This window comes from Aptenodytes patagonicus, chromosome W (genome assembly GCF_965638725.1).
Source record: "Aptenodytes patagonicus chromosome W, bAptPat1.pri.cur, whole genome shotgun sequence".
NCBI classification, from domain to species: Eukaryota; Metazoa; Chordata; class Aves; order Sphenisciformes; family Spheniscidae; genus Aptenodytes; species Aptenodytes patagonicus.
In genome coordinates, this window is record NC_134981.1 from 5,260,034 (window position 1) to 5,279,299 (window position 19,266).

Here is a 19,266-nt window from a genome sequence, read left to right on the forward strand (position 1 = left end):
AGAGAGTTGGGGTTGTTCAGCCTAGAGAAGAGGAGGCTTCGGGGAGACCTTATTGCAGCCTTTCAGTACTTAAAGGGGGCTTCTAAAACAGATGGTGGCAAACTTTTTAGCAGGGCCTGTTGCGACAGGACAAGGGGGAATGGCTTTAAACTAAAGGGCGGTAGATTCAGACTAGATATAAGGAAGAAATGTTTGACGCTGAGGGTGGTGAAACACTGGCAGAGATTGCGCAGAGAGGTGGTGGATGCCCCATCCCTGAAAACATTCCAGGTCAGGTTAGACGGGGCTCTGAGCAACCTGATCTAGTTGAAGATGTCCCTGTGCATGGCAGGGGGGTTGGATTAGAATGACCTTTAGAGGTCCCTTCCAACCCAAACTATTCTATGATTCTATGATTCTATGATCTCTGAGATCTTCACTACTTTATCAATATTCTTTTTTAATTGACTGGTATGTTGGGAAGGAAGTGATTTGTCAGCACACCCTATAAGTCTCATTTCTTTCTCTTTCTCCTCTATTTGGAGCTGAAATAGAAGTTCTTATGAACTTAAAATTACTAAGAAAAAACAGAAATTAAGCTCAGTTTCCCAAAATGTCTGCAATGATTTGCTTAGGGAAAAAAAAAAAGGTTGTTAGCACGGTATGAGGTTTTGAATTGTTATTTTTTTGAATTAAAAAAATGTTATGAAAATGTTGAAATGAAAAATTACTTTAAACTGAAATAAGAAAACATTTAATAAAACATTTCAGACTTCTGAGTGATTTTTGTCAAATTTGTCAACACATTCTTAAAACATTGTGAAAACAGGAAAAAAAAAAGTGTGAAAATTTTTCCAGCTACTTCATGTTGGATTCAACTATACCAACCTTTTGTCAGTTCAGAACAGTATAAATACCATCCTTCCTTATGACACTTGAGAAGAAAAAAAAAAAAAAAAAAGAAGAAAAAGCTTGATTTGCCCTGTAGATTTAACAGTTGGAGAAAAGGTGTAGGTGCCTAGACTAACAATGAACAGTGTTGGTGGGTTTACAAGAATTCTGGCATGAACTTCGGGGTTCAAGACTGAGTGGATGGTCTAAGAGGAAGAAAAGGCTGCCAGAAAATATGTGTGGTATCGTTCTCAGGAGACAGGGTAGCAGCACCAAGAAATGGAGTTTGTGGCATTTGGTTTCTGGTTTAGAGACCAGCTTCCAGTTGCTAAAGCAAGCAAGCCACCTCCAGCATAGTCATGATGCAGAGATGCTTTCTTTTACTGTAAACATCCTCACTTGGTTACTAGAGGCTCCAAGCTCTATAAAGTCGGAAAAGCAAAATAAATTATCATGCCTGGAGTTCATCACTTGCCACAACTAGCTCCTTCCACTACCCAAGATAAATCTTTTTTAACTAGCTTAGTTACCTCTAAACTGTTGTGCAGTTCTACCCAAAAAAACATTTCTCATTTTGCTGTTAACCTTTACCTTTCTATTAATTGTTCTCTCAGAATAAAGGTATGTGTTCATGTTAAGGGAGTGTCTGCTGCTGGGAAGAGCAGGAAGGAAAGACAAAGGATGAGGTTATGGTTATTAGGAACCAACTGGATTGCCCATATGCAAGGGTCTTGGCTAAAATATTGGTGGAACTTAAAGTATTGGTATGTGACATAAACCAGATCATTTGAAGGAAATAGAAACATGACAGAAGAGCTGTCATTGGAGTGGTCAAGAAGATACTGAGAAATAAGCAAAATCAGCACTGACGAACAAAAGGAAATGGGTGGTGGGAGCAGAAAGGTTTATTAATAACTTGTTGAAAAAATCACCAGCAACTTTTTCCTGTGCCTTCAATAGATAAGCTCAGTAGCAATTCTGGTCCAAATATCTGTGCCTTGAATTTAAATTCACTCTTTAACTATTTGCATAGTGACCTAAAAATTCCCTTTCTGTAAATATTCCCAACAGGATAAGGTGGATATTGAAATGTTTGCACACAAAAGGTGTAGTCACTGTGAATGCAATTCCATTTAAAAAGTGTTGAGCAAATATTCAGAGAAAATGAGAATAAAACGAATGAAAAAGGCTTTAAGGGGGTTTGGAAAAGAGGCAGGTGAAGTCATTGTGATAGTGCCATGTCAGATTAGAGCTCTGAAAGGGCTGTAGGGTTCAAAGTAGTTACGACATTATTTACCCCTCCAATAAAACAAGTATTATTTTTACTCACATTAATCAGTAGACTTGTAAACCCATTAGAGAACATAGTCCATGTATAATAGGAAGGAGAAAAATCAATGTAGAATGGTAAACTAGTAACAATGAGTGAAACTAAACGAGTTTTCTGCGATTTCCTACCTTTTCAAATTGCATTACTTATTAGAATAAACCCTTCAGGGAGCTTGCTGTAGACCTGACTGAAATACTGTAGAACAAATTGGTAACTAAATGGGGCATCAAAATAAAAGAGTAACTCAATAATATAATCCTTTATCCAGAGGTCTTAACTACTAATCTGACTCTATCGCTGGGCTGTCTGATTTGATATGTTTTTTCTAAGTGTATTCAGATTCAATTACCTTGATTGGAGAATTACATGGCACTCATCTGGAAGTAACTCTACTGCAGTCAGGGAACCACAGCCTTATGAAGCAGCTGCCTTGCTCTCAGACATCAAGTTGCCAAGAGCCTGTGGTCAGAAGATGGCTAAGAAGGAAACTGGTGGGCTTCAAAAATGCCTAGGAAGTGTTCAAGCTAATTATATCCGTGACCTCCAAGAAACGGTCTCCAGACTGGGACAGTGTTTAAAATGACAGGAAGGACTTGAAGGAACCTTCATGAAACAGCTGTGGTTGGTGGGGGCTACCATAACTGCTGCATTGTCCTGATGCAGAAAGAGCTGACTTTTGTTGATGTTCACATTATGGAAGTACAGAGAAGCTGATACCAGGAAGAAGGCTTCATTATCTTGGGAAGTGTAAGGTCCTGATGAGCCTTTCTACTTTGAATCACTGGGCCAAACCTTGATCCCTATTATTTCCTTATGTTTCCTTATGTTCAGTGGAAAGGTGCAGTTGCATCCAGAAAGGATCTTGGGTCACCTCACGTAAATGCCTACAGTTAGGTAGGGAAAAATTTAGAACTAGGAGATAGTAAAGACCTTACTAGTATTATAAAACACAGTGCAGCTAACGAACCTAAATAAACTACATTTTTACATTTGCAAACCTGTATGTTGCAATAACTCATGAATGAATAACCCCCTGCCCACACACAAACACTGCTGTTTTAAAGAGTGAAAAACATGTTTTGTAGCATCAGAAAAGGGTGAGGAATAAATATATATCTCAGCTGATACATTGTTATCTTGGATTTTAAATAGTTCTGTGTCCTCTTGTTTCTATTAAATCAGAACATTTTGCACTGCAATCATCTTAAGAAAATCTCCTTCACCAAGCAAAATGTACTTTGAATATGTTAAGTAATAATGAAATCCAGTTATTGTGATTGCAAACATTCATCTTAAGTTAGATGGATGGTTCCCTTCAAACCTGGGTTTGTTGACTGTTCTGAGCACAGAACTGGCAAATGCTCTCTGTCTGTTCCTAATACTTTTGAGATTATTTTCTCTGTCTTGTATTCCAAAAAGTAGTCAGATGGGAATAACTCCTGCTCTTGATACTGTTAACATGATCCATAACTCTGTGAGTGAGTCATCGGGTCACAAAAACATGACTATGACTGTATAAAGAACAGGTTTGAGAAAGTAGGTCTTATATTCACTGATTGCTCATCACATTTGTCTGTTTGAGGAAAAGATCATGCACAGCTTCCACACAACAGGAAAGACAGGCAGAGCCAGGACGTGTGATAGTGGGATTGTGCGTGAACCCCGCTCACGTAGCTCTCTCCATAGCACGGCCTGTGGCTGCACAGGAGCAGAAAATGTAAATTGGAGTTTTTGCTTCTAGAAACAGTTCAGCATTGACCAACCTATAATCCGGCCAAGGGCATGACGCGTTCTTCAGAAAGTTATGAGGGGGGAGAAAGCTAAGCTCTCTCTCCAAGAGCTCGTTATCTACGTTGTGGTGGGAGAGACTCATGTCATCTACTGAAACTGGAATAACAGCGGTGCCAACAATTAGACAGGCAAAATAAAGGATGTTTGAGCAAAACTGAGCTGAAAGTTTTCATTGGCTTACTACAAGTTGCTGCCATGTGTCATGGGAATAACAAATTCCTGGAGGAATTGCAAGCGTGGCAAGCTCTGTGGGAGAAGTGAAATCTCTTATTAGACCGAGAGACACATTTTGGGAAAAAATGACAAGTTTTGGAGGTACACAAGCCCTTCTTCAGGTCTGAAACAGAAGCAGTAATATTCAAAGCTAAAGAAATGTGGGAAAAAAAGGGACTGAGTTTATCTAAGATCTTAATGAGATAGATTTGGTAAAAGAGGAGGCAGTTTACACCCAGGAAGTACAGGTTACAAAAACAGAAGGGTGATGCTGTTGGGCTCGTTTTTTTTCATCCCACTGTGTACTCTCCAGTTACTGTGCCTGCTTGTATTCAGAATGAATATTCTCACCTTTGTACTTTCCTTTGGACATTACTGCTTCTGTCTCAGACCTGAAACGGGGCTGTGCGCTCTAAATGTCTGCTTTTTCCAGCTCTATTCTTTGGTCTGAAAAAGGATATTACTACTTCTCCCTGCAAACCATTTTCTGCTAATCACTTCAGAACATTGTAGATACGACAAAAACTGTTTCCTGATTTGAATGAAAGAAGGGACGACGCTCTGGCTGTGCTGAAGATCCAACCAGTGAAAATTTGACCTTTTGTTAGACCAATCTGATCAGCCAGCCAAATACATGCAGTGAGGTCCGTGCACATCGGAATGGATGGACGTCTTCATCAGTGCTTGCCCACTTAATCCAGACTCTTCTGTTCAAGGTACGTAACAAGGTATCAAAAATACATAGGAGACAACTCCATGATGCCCAGTTCTGCAATGCAGTCCGGATAGACAATGCATAAAGTTTAGAAGAATGACATCGATATAAGAAACATGACCCATCCTACAAGAATTGATGTACACAATGGTGGGTCAAGCCTATGAATACAAATAGTGAAAATTAACCCTTTCCCCATCTCCTTTCCAGAGAACCAGGGGTGGAAAGTGAATCCTCCCCGCCCCCCCAAAAAAAAGTGTTAGCAGGAAAAGGAGAGAGTTCTTGCCACCTCCCAGGGACCAAAAAATGTTGACAGGACAGTATAGATAGCAGATTTCAGTGGAATAGAGACATTATTCTGGAGAAATCACCTATATTGTTTTTGATTATGGATTTTTAGCTGACCAACATAAATGTAGTGCTTAGAGAGCCTAGATGTGATAATGGTGGTTCTGAGCCTTAGAAAGACACTAAAAAATGGTTTTCAAAGAAATCCTTTTCATTTAACCAGTATACTATGGCAATAGATAGGGGATTAGATTAAACTAAAACCAGAAAATCCTTTGAAGATCACCCCATCACCTTTCCACCGCAAAATCAGTTGGTGCATTCTCAAAATTCTTCTTTCCGCTCACTTTTACCAGGAGAACCAAGGCTTTCTCCAATAGAGATTCCTTTGGAGTCTATTCCAGGTTTTGAATGAGGTTTTCATAAGGATTTTCCTCCCTAATATTTTCCATTGCTTAATTTCATCCCATTATATCTAATTACACTCCCCTGAGCAACTTGAAACTATTCTTATCCCTCCCTTCAAATACTTACAGACAATTATCTTGTTCCCTATCCCTATTTGCCAAGTTACAGTTATTTAGTTGTTTTAACCTTCTGTTCCATTAATTTGACTTTCCTGTTATCCAAAGGCTATACAGTACCTTACTTAATAAGAACGAAAGATTTAGAATGACTCATATTATTGTAAGCATAATGGGTTAGGTTTGCAAAATATTTGTCTCCTCTTTGCAATCATAGTCACAAGTATTCCATCACATTTGAAACTCCTAGTTCCTGGCATTCTGGGGATGGTTATCAAAAAGGTTTGACCTTTTAATAATTTCATAATTGATGCACTAGTGTGCTGCTGCTGAGTATTATTGACTTCAAGGATTTATTAACTTTCTTCTTCCATTACATGAGAGAAAAAAAACAAAATAGCTACCTTATTGTTCCACACTGGTGATGTCATCTAAGGATTCTTGATCAAGACTTTGGAATATCAATCAAGGAAGAGACTATCTGAGGTTAACTGTAAGACCAGACTTACTGGATGACTTCTGTAACACTAAATATTTGTGGCACAGCTTGTAGACTACTGGCTTTCAAACATATCTGAAGTTCTCCCAAAGAGAAAATTTTACAGAAGAGAGGGAATAGTAGTTTGGTAGAGTCATGTGAACTAAATCACTAAGTTTTGGGTCAATACAAATGTTCCATTCTGTTCAGATTCATGTTTTTAACAATAACAAAACCCTGGTCAATTAAACCTTGACTTATCTCACCTGAAGGCAGCCATATAGAAGATAAGCATGCAGACTAACCTAGTGCTCTGCAGGCATCTCTAGAAAGTGATGTATTTTACCTGTCTTTGATATTGATCCTGGCGTATAACATGCTGCTAGAGCATATTTTCATGATCTGCCAGTAACACAAAAACAGAAAATACTTTGGACACAAGCAGCTTTGGAAACAACTCACCAGGCTGAAATACTCTCAAAAACCTAAGGTATTTAATGAGCAGTGGCATTAATGAAGCCTTTTACCTTATCAGTTTGGGTGGCTTATTCTTCTAGCTTCCACTCCTTTCCCTCACCCCGTATCCTGTATGATGAAAAGCCATGATGCCTTCCAGCCCCCCCTTACATCCCACAGCTCTCCCCTGGGAAAGGGCAGCCTGCGTACCGCCAGAGATGTGGGAAAGTCCCCACCAACTGCTAGGTACCCAGGCTGGATAGATACCTACTCACACAGCACAGCCTTTTTCTCTGCGTGACTATTGGATCTCCTCCTCTAGCCACTCGCCAATCTCATGTGCCTCTTAGGAACGTAGTATCACCAGAATATTACAGGAGAGTTATAAACCCATCTTCAAATCTGACTGAAACTGGCCAAGAGATCCCAGAGTTATTAAGCGGAGAACACAGCTGGACAAATGATAGTACGATCACAGCAGTCTTTTTTCCCTTCAGAAACTCAGCTAAAGAAAGAACAAACCCTTTAGACAGAATTAAATCATAACTTTTTTTTTTTTTTTTTTATCAGGGACTTGCTATCATTTTCCCCCTTGCTGCCATGAAAATTGAGAAACTGGGAATCCAATTACAAAGGCTAGATAAAAGGGAATGATAGTGAAGAATTTTAATTGGATGGAAAAGACATTGAATGCATGTTCACTAGATACGTGTTTCAAAAGCCCTAGCACTACAAGTGTACAGGCAGAGGTCACTGTAGGAAGGGATATAAGGTGACTTAAACACAGAAACAGTGAACTGTGGCTCTGGTTTTCAATCAATAGGGCCAGCGAGAGCTGCTGGACCTCCGGTGCAATTGATTACTTCAAGAGGTAGTAAATAGTGATACTGACATTTAGAATGTGGCCAAAACAAAATTGCTCATCTCTTTTGTCAGCTTTATTTAAAGTGCGAAAACCCTCAGCAGCAGGTACCAGGGGTTTGGTAACCTTTTATTTCCAAGGCTTACTATAAGGAAAAGGGACCTGTTTGGGGCTCTGTTCTGAATAGCTCTTACTCTGCGTTTTATTATTATTATTATTATTATTATTATTATTATTATTATTATTATTATTATTTCTGTAAACTGCTGCAGCAAAAAAAAAAAAAAGAGATATTCTGCTCTTTCATGTACAGCATGGTGACCCAAAGTCCTCTTGATACTTTAAATTAGAAAAGTCCGAGTTGTTTGGCTTGAAATATGATTTGAACTGTGCAGAACTTTCCTCCTAAGCATGGCAAGCAGCAGTCATTTAAGCCCTGCTAAGGTAAGCAAAACCAGTTTGCGTGCAGGAAGACTCAAAATTTAAATCCAGCTGAGCCTGAGCATTCCTCAAAACATTTTGGTAAAATGTATCTTGTGATATCTCCAGACCCTTGGGAAGCTGGCATTTAAATTACAGTGCAAACCCAATGGCAAAACTCCCACTCATTTCAAGGATGTCAGGATTTCACTCATCAGAATGAGATCGTGTATCAGACCTCCTCGTTCAGCCCCGGTGAATAGAGGAGCGTGCCACCTGATGTATCCGACTACAATTCAGGCTGAGGCGTGTGGTTTTAATCTCTTTCTTTGAGAGAGCAGCCCAGCATCTGACAAGACTTTGGAGTTAGGATATATACCATGAATTAAATTCCTTTGCTGCCGGGCTCTGTTTGTGGGGAAACTATTTACCTTTAAAATGATGCACTTTCTCAGACCTGTCACTGTAAAGCAGACCCACACCTGACTATAGCTTCTGTTAATGGACCTGGAGGAGTTTTATTGGAAGGACTGCAGGAAAAGAGAAACAGCCACACCAGGTTTGATGGTCCATCCAGTGAAGTTGTTGATGCTAGGTCTTCCAAGGAAAAGATATAAACATGCCCATAATGGTTACTATAAAGATCCTGCCCACAGCAGAAATGTTCCCCTAATCCATATGTCTGCAATGCGGACAATGAAATATCCTTCTCTTACACTGGAAACATGGAGCTTCCTCCCGCCCTTCCTTCTCAGACATCCTTCAGGAAGGACAGACAACCCTGCCTGCACAAACTGAGAAAGAGTCACATCTTTAAAGAGAGAAAGAGGTCAGGGTTTACACAAATTAACCTCTAGTTGTACTTGTTGATCCCACAAAACCGCTACTATACTGTGTTTAGCTATGGCCTCATTCTTTGGTGTTAGTGACAGTTAAAGGCATGCACTGGTTTTTGCACTGTAAAGGTGAACTCTGAACCTTGTCTTGTATCTATATGTACATGCGTACATGTTTGTGCACCCATACAGACACAGAGATAGTTCTTATATGGCTAGGCTTAATGGGACCTGACAAAAATACCGATAACACACATTAAACTGCTGTATAATTGGTGGGGTGGGAAAAGAAGGGAAGGGAAGGGAAGGGGAGGGAAGGGAAGGGAAGGGAAGGGAAGGGAAGGGAAGGGAAGGGAAGGGAAGGGAAGGGAAGGGAAGGGAAGGGAAGGGAAGGGAAGGGAAGGGAAGGGAAGGGAAGGGAAGGGAAGGGAAGGGAAGGGAAGGGAAGGGAAAGTCAGTGATGTTGCTCACTGTGATGTGCAGAGATCCCAAGATTAGTGGCGATGCAAGCTGGAAAGTCTATTTGTTTGAGTCTGGAAGAGGACAGCCATGTTTTTACAGTGTTCTGGCCTAACAGTGGAAGCCTGGTGCTGCCTCACCTGTTCTGCCTCCACATAGAACCACTCTGAAGCCAAAAGGAGAGTACCCATCTTCCTATGTCCCAACGATGTAGCAATGTACCGTGCTGGATGTGAACTGGCACACACCATCTCTGCACTCATAGCATGACCAATTCATAACCCGCTTGACCTGTTACGGCGTACTAAAGAGCTGACTGCATTGCTTTTTGGGAATAGTTTTATTCTCCTCCACTGTCTGAAAGGTCAAACATCCTTGACCTCCACAAGTAATTGGTAATACTAAGACATGCCGGAGAACTGTTTTTTTCTGTGCAATTTAAAATGACATTAGGGAAAAGAGAGATAAAATAATTGAAATGGTCACTTTTAACACTTTTATTTTTACCTCTAGTTCTAATAAAAAATGCCATGTAAGTATACAAAACTTCAGATAATTTTCTGAGATCAATGCTTATGCAAGAACCTCAATATGTACCAGAGGGACTGAAGATGAAAAAATAATTATCTCTCTACATCTTCTCTAGATCAAAGTCTCCAAACCCTCTCCTTTGCCACTTTAAGGATATTTATAACACCTTCAAAATAAACTTTTATATAGACCTAGTATTTTCAAGTAGAATTTTATCTTTTTATAACTATTTTAAACTAATTTGACTGTCCATTAGCCGAGTTGTAAGGAGACATATTGACATCTGTACCTTTCAATAGCAGCCCTCCTTCTCTACCCTAAAGGTTGTTCCAACTCGCAAGCTGTTTCCTTTTCCAGTAGGTGATTACAGACACTATTGCCACCACCTCTAAAGACTTGCAATCCCTCTTTCTGGAAACCAGCTATAAGTGTTATGTAAATATATATAACTCTGTTGAATTATTTTCTTGCCCTTCCCATGCTACGGATTTATCTACTATTAACTTCTGTTAAAACACACACCCTCCTTATCTTGAAAGAATCAGGCACAGTCTGTCTGAAAACAAACTTGATTATAAGGCAGCAATAACAGATGGCAGCAAGTCAAAGAACATTATAGATGTCATTTGCCAAAGGAATTTTCTTACAGCTTGTGGACACTGAATTATTGACACAGAGTTTGGTTTTTTTTGGGCGGCTGGCTTTTTTTGCAATGCTGTTTTCATTATAATATTATGACAGTAAAGTTTTCTACAGGCTATCATTATAGTTTGCTCTGTAGCTCTTCCTAGAGGTTCCTTTTGGGGCCTAAGCATGACAGACATATAGGTGAGATAATTAATCTCAGAAATGTTTAGATATTGACTATTGACTGATCTAATCTAGTCATCAAGAAGTCCCTTTGGATACAGCTAAGAGGAAATCACCACGAAATGGTAATTCAGCCGACCTAGCTTAGGTAGCTAACCGGCAAGAAGGGCTTTATCATTAAAGTGCCCATTTCCCTCCATTGATTATAAAGGAAATTTAGACAACTAGTTCAGACAAAGAACCACTGAAGACAACTATCATTTTCTGAGAATAAACCTGTCCAAAAGACAGTCCATGGTTCTCAAGAAATCATTCAAAAAGGACTACAAACAGAAGTACGAGAGGTTATGCATATTTACAGTGAGACAGTTCTGAGGCGTATGATTAGCCACAGACACAGTAAAAATCATCTATTAGTAAGCACAGCAATTTTTTGCAGATGTCATAGTAGGGAGAATTTTAAGGAAAGAATGGTGGAGGTGAAGAGAGCAGTTTCTGAGGATGTTTTCAAGGAATGCCGTCCATGCACTGTGGGAATGGGAGAAAAAAATTATCTTGCTTGTGAAATTTAATAAAAAATGTCATAACTCTGGCACTGCAAGTAGGAGGGAGTAGGGAATGACCATACTGCTTATATACAAGGAAGCACTGTGCATGGTGGAGATATAACATAAAAAGTCTTTGATAGAAAGAAGTTTGTGTTGAAGCAACGGACGGGAAGAACCTTTGGAAAGATGCACAAAAAGGAGCAGCGTCTTCAAAACAATGGGCAAACAAAATGGTCTCCGCTGAAGTCTAGGAAAAGTAAATGCTTGATTTTCTTTTGCTATTGCATTTCTGCAGGGCTTTATAGTACTTATCTGTCTCACTTTCCTAACCAATGATATTTGCATATGTTTTACGTGCAGTTCTGAGCTTACACTAATAGCTGGTGATGGACTCTTGTGTGTATTTAAAGGCTGAAGACTATTCAGAAAAGACACTGGAGCCTTTCCCCATGGTATCTTGCTGATCCCTTCCCATTTTTGAGGAAGCATTGGCGGGACAGGAGACTACCTGGATCTTTGCAGCTCAGTAAATCATTCATCCACTTACTGATATCATCAGGCTGGCACCAACAGCTAAAGGAGATGACTGCCACACCTAGTGTCTAGGTGAAATTTCCCTTGCTGCATTTTTAGCCCACGATTACTTTCTTTGGGCATGAGGGGCATGAAGAACAAATAATAATTATTTTTTTCTTTGCAGCAGTCTTTTATGTATCTCGGGATTGTTATACCTTCAGTCGTCTTTTCTCCAAACCAAGCAATCCATTTTTTTCAATTCTCCTTTGTAGACCATGCTTTCAAGACCTCTAATCATTCTTCCTGATCTTCTCTGAACTGTCTTCAATTAGGCCACATCTCTCTTGATGTTTACTGAACAAAGTCATCTGGATCTGCTGAATTTGAAGTAAACACAAACAAATAGTGGTGCAAAGCTGTGCTGGAGCACAAGAGGCAAAGACTGTGGTTGAGAACAAGACAAGTTAAAAATTTCTTATCCTCAGTCTATGTGTGTTCTTGGGAGTTGTCAGCTGACCCCTAAGGAATGCTGAGCCATTGGTATTCACCATCTTTATTCAAATTAAACCACATAAATAAAAAGTGCCAACAGACAACAGCCTTTGAAGATACTGAATCTCTAACGCATATTGCTTTTCATTGCTGTGCTTTATTTTCACTCAAATAATAATGAGATTTTGGAGAGGAGATAAGGCTGGGGGGCACACCTGAACCTGCACCTGGGAAGTGCTGCTGGTTCTGGGCATTGGAGTCTGTGGGCTTTGGTTATCCACCAGCTCTACTTGCTTTGAGCAGCCTGACATCTGCAATTACTGGGGACCAGTATGTACCAAGCTAAAAAGTCTCACGGCAAGTAGTCACATAAAAGGAAGAGTATCTACATTTTCTAAATAAACTCCACTTTCTGGATTTCCCAACTTCCCAGCATCTCTCCAGCTTTTTAGGTTGTTCGCTTCCTTTCAGCAACAGCTCGTGTCTTCATGCTCACTTTTCATTCCTCTCCACAGTAGCCAGGTTCACAATTGCCCTCCCAGTGCTGCTCATCCACAACGTTGTGCATCCATCCCCTCTGCATGTGTTTGCTGGCTTGCATCATTCTTGTACAACATAAACTTCCCACCCCACAGTTTATACTTTCTATCTTTCCATTCTCTGCTTCTTCACCAAATGTCCCCTCCAAAGAAAAATTGCACCCAAATATCTGGTAAAACCAGTCCTGACTCAATTTAACATAAGCCCCATTCTCCAAAAGTTGCACCCCGCTTTCAGTACCTGACATGCTTTTGTACCTCTCCCTTGCCTTGCTGACTTCCTGAACGCTTAGCGGGAAGAGGTTTCAGGGACCCTGCATTGCACACTGTTGGAGATCAAAGTCTTCTCTTTGATCTCAGAAGACCCGGAGCCTCCCCTCTCTCCCTGCCGTTCCCCTCCACCACACCTTACCTTCACAACATTTTGAGAGAGGCAGTAAAATGGGGAAGAGAGAGAAAAAGGCAAGGTGGAATTTTCCTGGATTTCCCCTGTTCCCTCAGGGTATACTCTGCGCCTCTCCCCTTCTCCCTAAGTTATATCCGCCAGCCTCAGAACCGGTCTCCTAATGTTATGTGATCTCCATACACAATGGTAAGTAAAGCAGTGCAAAAGCCTTGGGCGTCGTAAGAAAAAAGCACATTAACTACGGAAAGAAAAATCCTGAACAAGAGCAAAGCCACAACGTTTTGCAGCATAAGGATTAGCTACCGCAGAATATACTATTAAAGGTAAATTATTGCTGCTATCATTATCTTTATAGCCTGATGGATGCGGTAAATATTTATAGCAATCCAGTAAGGTCAGGAATTCTGTATTATTAGAAATGAAAACAGCCTCTATTTTAGTTTTGAGGAAAACTAACTAACTAACTTCTGATTTTCTGTTGAAAAATGACCTATGTATATAGGCCTTCATTGGATTATATCTTAATGCAGCTTTTTCTGTCTCTGCTTTCTGGCTTTGGCTGGATGTAGTACTAGGAGCAGCTCTGCAGGTTCAGGCTAGCTCATTACACTAGTCCTACCCCTAAATCAAAGCAATGACCTGCATGGAGCTCCAAGCCGGCTCCATTCACTCCTTCACAGGGTCATGCAACAACACACAGAAAATGGAAACATATTGCTAGACCTCTAGTAAGAAGTGCAGAGTGGTTCGGTGTCCTCAGTGCAACAAGAAGGTTTCACCTCCTCTCCTTAAGCCAACGTGGGACCCCGTCAGTCCTTCTTTTCAGTCTCACGGGGCCAGGCAGAGAGCCACCAAGGTCACCACAAACTCCCTCGTGGCAGAACCATGCAGCAGGGACTGCTACATGCCGTGAGACAGCGGAGGAAACACAGCCTGGTGAGATAACTCTAATCAACTAACAGCCCTGAATAGAACAGGGAACAAAACATGTCGGCTGTCACTTATGATAGCACACGCTGTCCAATTTCATTCAATTGGCCTACTTTAATACTCATCTCCTTTCCTATTTAAGCATAGGTGATTCTTAATTAACTTTTCCTAACATGTCACTCTCAATTGTACTCACTGTATGCATTATCCATTCCCGATATTTTGGGGAAAGGACACGTTAGAACAAACAGCTTTCCAGTTATGCATAAATGGGGCCATTAGGAACACATACACCTTAAAAAGTTTAGTCACTTGAGTATATGCCTCTGGCATGCCTGATTTTATTTTAGTATTTCCTTGTGTGTAAGGAGAACACTGAAACCTCAAATTGTACAGACAAATGAACACCCGAGTTCATGAATTTTATTTTCCCTCCCAACTCTTTCATTCTAGAAAGGTCACTGAGGAAGGCTCTGTGTTTTATACTGGTCACATTTTTGGTATGTATTGCTCTTTCAACAAAAAAGCTAAGAGCCCCACACTTCCTCCATCTTAGTCCCAGTTTTCTCAACTGCTACATTCTCCATTAACTTCAGGGTTTTTTTGATATTATAATTGAGTGAGCAGTTGCACTCAAGAGGCAACACAGAAAATAGCATATCAAAGCTTGATCTTTCTTGAACGATATCACAGATACTACATCAGGTTCTGTCTTGTCCATGAACATCACCTCACCCTTTCTAATTTGGCTCAATTCCTTACCGTGCCTATCCACGCCAGCAACATTCTTTAGGTTTTCTCTGTATGGTTTCAATTCTATATTCACACAGGATGCAACATAAAATGATGTGCACAAAATAGAGATCAGCCTGAATCATGAAGGTCAGGTCCGGTTCCCAAGAATACTCATGTCTGGGAGCACCAAATCTGGGGAATGAAGGCTTTTCTATTTGATAAAGCTTGCAGTAAATGGCACGAGCTCTCAGACGCCCACCTTTCACTGTACTGATTCTGCTAAAGTTACATCAGAAAAGCTCCTCTTTTGCTAAATCACAGCTTTCAAGGCTTCTTGTTGAGACTACAGCACCACTTGAGTCAGAGCTGGCCTAAATAAGAATAACAAGGCAAATAAGGAAAAGACATTTGGGGGGGAAGAAAAAAAGAAAAAAAAAAGAGGAACTAGGTTGCTCCAGCAACAGGAAGAGGAAGAGAAAAGGAAGATTGGAGTGGAGAAGTCCCAAAGACCTGGGATTTCCATTTCTGTTGCAATAAGGAAGGGATAATAGTGATGGAGGCAGTTGCTGCCCCACATTGCCCAGCTCCAACCCTCTCCTCTTCCTCCATGGAGGAAGCAGCAGGGTCTAAAATAGCTGGCTGGGCCACAGCTAGTTTGCCTCTGTTCCCTCTTTCTTAGGAATCTCATCTCCAGGGTGGTTGCCTGCCTTGCTCATACCCTGACATGGGCACTGTGTCCAGCAATAAATTATTGTTTCTGTGAGCCAGCGCCAGGAGACCTTAATGCAACAGAAACAAAGCACAGCCCTGAGATCCCATCTCTGCCAGAAAGCCATCCTACTGAGTTCCCCTGGGGAGTTTTTAATCGACTACAGGTAGGTTAAAATCCAAGAGGGGGGGGAGAAAAAAAAAAAGGTGTTTTCTAGTGCTCTTAGCTGCAGTTTTCTTGGAGTGACAATGCATTACTGTCGGTTGCTACTTCATTTTCATCCTCTGTAAAAATGAGGTCTCTCATAATTAGTGTCTGGAAAGATAGCAGGTGTCCAAGACTGGATTTTTTTTTCCTTCTTTCTCTTTTTTCTTTTGTAGCATAAAGGTGAGTTAACAACACTGTCTGTTCTGCTGAACTCAAGCTAGATCCAGCTGAACTTCAATTCATCCCAGCAGCAAACTGTTTATTAAAGACCTGTCAAATGCCCATATTCTGTGGATCATCACAGGAGCTGACAGTGCGACAAAGGCTTGAAATCCAGTGCATATCACTGGAGGATGCCATTAAAATGAAAGTGAGACCAAAACCTCGCAGCTGTCACTCATTATCTAGGACATTCTCACACAGTACATCTCACATACTTCCCTTTATCTAACATGGGTCTCCTCTTCTAACTTCCCCATTTTCACTGTAATTAAACAGCTTTCGAACAAAAACATTTTGAAACAAAAAATCCATAAATCTCTATTAAGATGTGCATTTCTACTCCACTTGGGGTTCTTCTGCATGACCAGTTAATCACCGTATCTCTCTTTGGTCACCTGCCGCTTATTTTATGGGGTGTTATATTTTAGAGCTTGAAAAGAAGAATAAATAGGAATGGCTGAATTTCAACCATTCAAACAGAGCTTTTACAAGAAAAAAATTTCATCAGCCACTTGCCCTTATCTCAGACCAAGCCTGAACATAACTTTGTTCCAGTTCAAATGAGACAGGCTAATAATGGTTCTGTCCTCATTATTTTTTGGATTTTCTCCCGTTTTTCCAATTCCGGTTTTGACTGGGAATTTAACGGCTGTGATAGCTAGATCAAAGCTGTATCAGTGCTGCCAGTGAACAGTTCTTAGTCATGAGAAAAGGCTGGTCTTAGCTGTATAGACCAAAGGTAGGAAATACCCGCAGCCTCATAAGCTTGTTCTTTAAATGCTCGATATCAGCCTGTCAGACCAATTTTATACCCATTTAGCTCCATCAACATCACAGACACTACGCCAGAGCAAAAATAATGGAGTGTTGACTCAGGCTTCTATAATTTTTAAGTCATTCTTGATTTACTTTAGGCTACAGTATATTTAATTGCTTCTTGTCTTCACTGTTGAACCCAGGTCTCAAGGTACTCTTCATTGCAAAACCAGTGGCCAAAGGAAGATGCAAATACAGGACAAAATCAACAGTATAATTACTTCACTGTGATCTCATCATATGTCCTACGTAATTATGAAACGGTTCCACTTTTTCATGTCTATAATTGCTGCAAATTCATGTTAAAAGGAAGGTCATCCATATTAGCACAGCTTTCAGATTTATTACACTACTCTGTCACTGCTTTGATGTTAAAGATTTTGACAAATATATTTGGTATAAAAAGCCATATTAAGGGTAATTATGTCATTTACACATGGATTTTTGTGATTAAAGAATTTTATTTTTAGAATCTCAGTGCACAACTTACCTTACATTGTAATTATTTAAAAGTTTTATTTTGCATTAATATATACACAACTGCTACAAAAATTGTCAGAATAATTCTAGTATGACTGCAGGTTAAATTCTGTTCCATTAAGAACAGAGAGTTAATAATGCCAGTCATACACTTAAACTTAGGGTTAATTATACATGTTTAAAAAAATATTCTACGTGTAATTACAGTGGAATTGCAGTAAAACTGCTATGCAATGAAAAACACTCCATTACCCAGCATACCTGAGGCAGGTGGAAACTTAACTAAATCAGATGACTTAGTATTTAAGCCAGGCACTTGGAAAGTTTTTCAGGGACATGTCAGTTAATAAAGAACGGCAAAAATACAGGGATTTTTTTTTTTTTTTTTAATCTTTGATAAATTACAGTTAAGGCTAATAACACACAGCAGTAACAAAATGTCCATGACACTGACAGTACAAAGACGTGTTAGAAAACTAGGTTATTCAGACCAAAGGTTTTGATTTTGGCCTCAATTTCTAAATGCAGTTAAATATGGTAGCAGTTTTGGGGAGGGATTAGACAGCAGCTATTTAGACTAGAGAAAGAAAAAGAGGATGGTATGAGAAAAGCCTATGTAACGCTGCCCAGAAGATGAAGTGCCCACTAGAAAGATGCCTGGAAACATGGAAACCATTCTGGGTGCCTCCTGCTCTGCTTAGGAAAACGAGGCATATTTTTACATATTCTTTATGACTAAAAAGTATGGCACTCGCGCATTGCTTGACTATAGTAGCAATAGTGCCTCCTGACAGAACAGCCCTGGAGGCCCTGAATACTGATTAATTGCTCATGACATAAGGAGTCATGTTAGTATCAGCAGCGGGATCCGGTTCCCAGGGAGAGAAATCGCAGACTGGTAATTCCTCTTGATCCAAGCTGGAACAAATAACGGAAATGATCACACAGATCAGATAATCTGAAACAAGAACCAAAACAAGGGCCGAAGATGAAACAAGAAGGCTTTAAAAGAATATCTGGAAACATCCCTGAAAGAGCTTAGAGTTGAGCTGTATTTGGAGAGAAAAAAAAATATTTGCTAGGACAAAAGCTACAAAAAGTCTGAACAGACCCAGGACCTCTCTGGTAAAGCTCCTGTCCTAGCCTGGCAAGGCGGATCAGGGAGGTGCAAGCTTTCCTCAAGCCTAACAGAGGACATGAAGAAAATTATGGCCCAATCTGGGATTTGCTACCCGAGATGCACTGCAACACGGATTCAGGGAGCTGAAAACATCAGCTTCCGAAAGAAATAAAAGGCGTGCAGACCAGCATGTCTGGATGAGTCAGTGGATGAGGAACGGGGCCAGTTGGAAGATTTGGTAAGACTGGGCACATATATCTTCCACATTGTAACCAACAGAGACCTGGAACAGAAAGGCTGGATTATCCCAGCCTGAGTAACACAGAAGCCAATTATTTTTGAGGGAAAAAAACCTCCCTGGGAGTTCTTGCTTCTGTTTAATTTCATAGTCCAAGTGAAAAACTTGGAGACTAGATAAAAAGTGTGCGAGGGAGAGAGGGAAGGGACAGGGGCATTTTCAGGCAGCCAACTTGATTAGCTCATCTTCAGTGGTACTGCAGCACCGTATCCCCAGGAAAGAAGCTGCATTATCCAAATCTGGTAGAAGCCCTTTGTTTGGCATGTGATGGCAAGGACTTATCTCAGCTTGCCAGAGCACACCCAAGGAGACCCAACCTGAACCTGCAAAGAGCCTGTGGAGACTAGTCCTCCTGGCATGCCCAAACACCAGATCCCTGGAGCAGCTGACGATTGAAAAAAGACACAGCTCTACTGGAGGTGGCAATTTAAGATCAGCAAAATAAGGCCCAGGATTGCAGTGGAGACTCGTGAATTTACCAAAGGTCCTGAAGAGTTCCTTGGGGCAGTCTAGCCAAAGAAGAAGAAGGGGCTACTCACAATGGAAATGGGTCACCATAATGCATGGCAACGTGTGGAGACATGGCTCAGGTGTGTTGGGTAAGGAGATTTAACGTGGCTCATGAACACTCTGGTAGACTGACAGGAGGAACTTTGGTCTATAAA

The 19,266-nt window shown here is 40.5% G+C and overlaps 1 protein-coding gene across 1 annotated transcript in view; it reads right to left on the minus strand.

The window, feature by feature from the left end:
• Positions 1-19,266, minus strand: part of LOC143171874 (urea transporter 2-like) — a 309,773-nt gene that overhangs the window by 204,878 nt on the left and 85,629 nt on the right. The gene's annotated exons all lie outside the window — the stretch shown is intronic.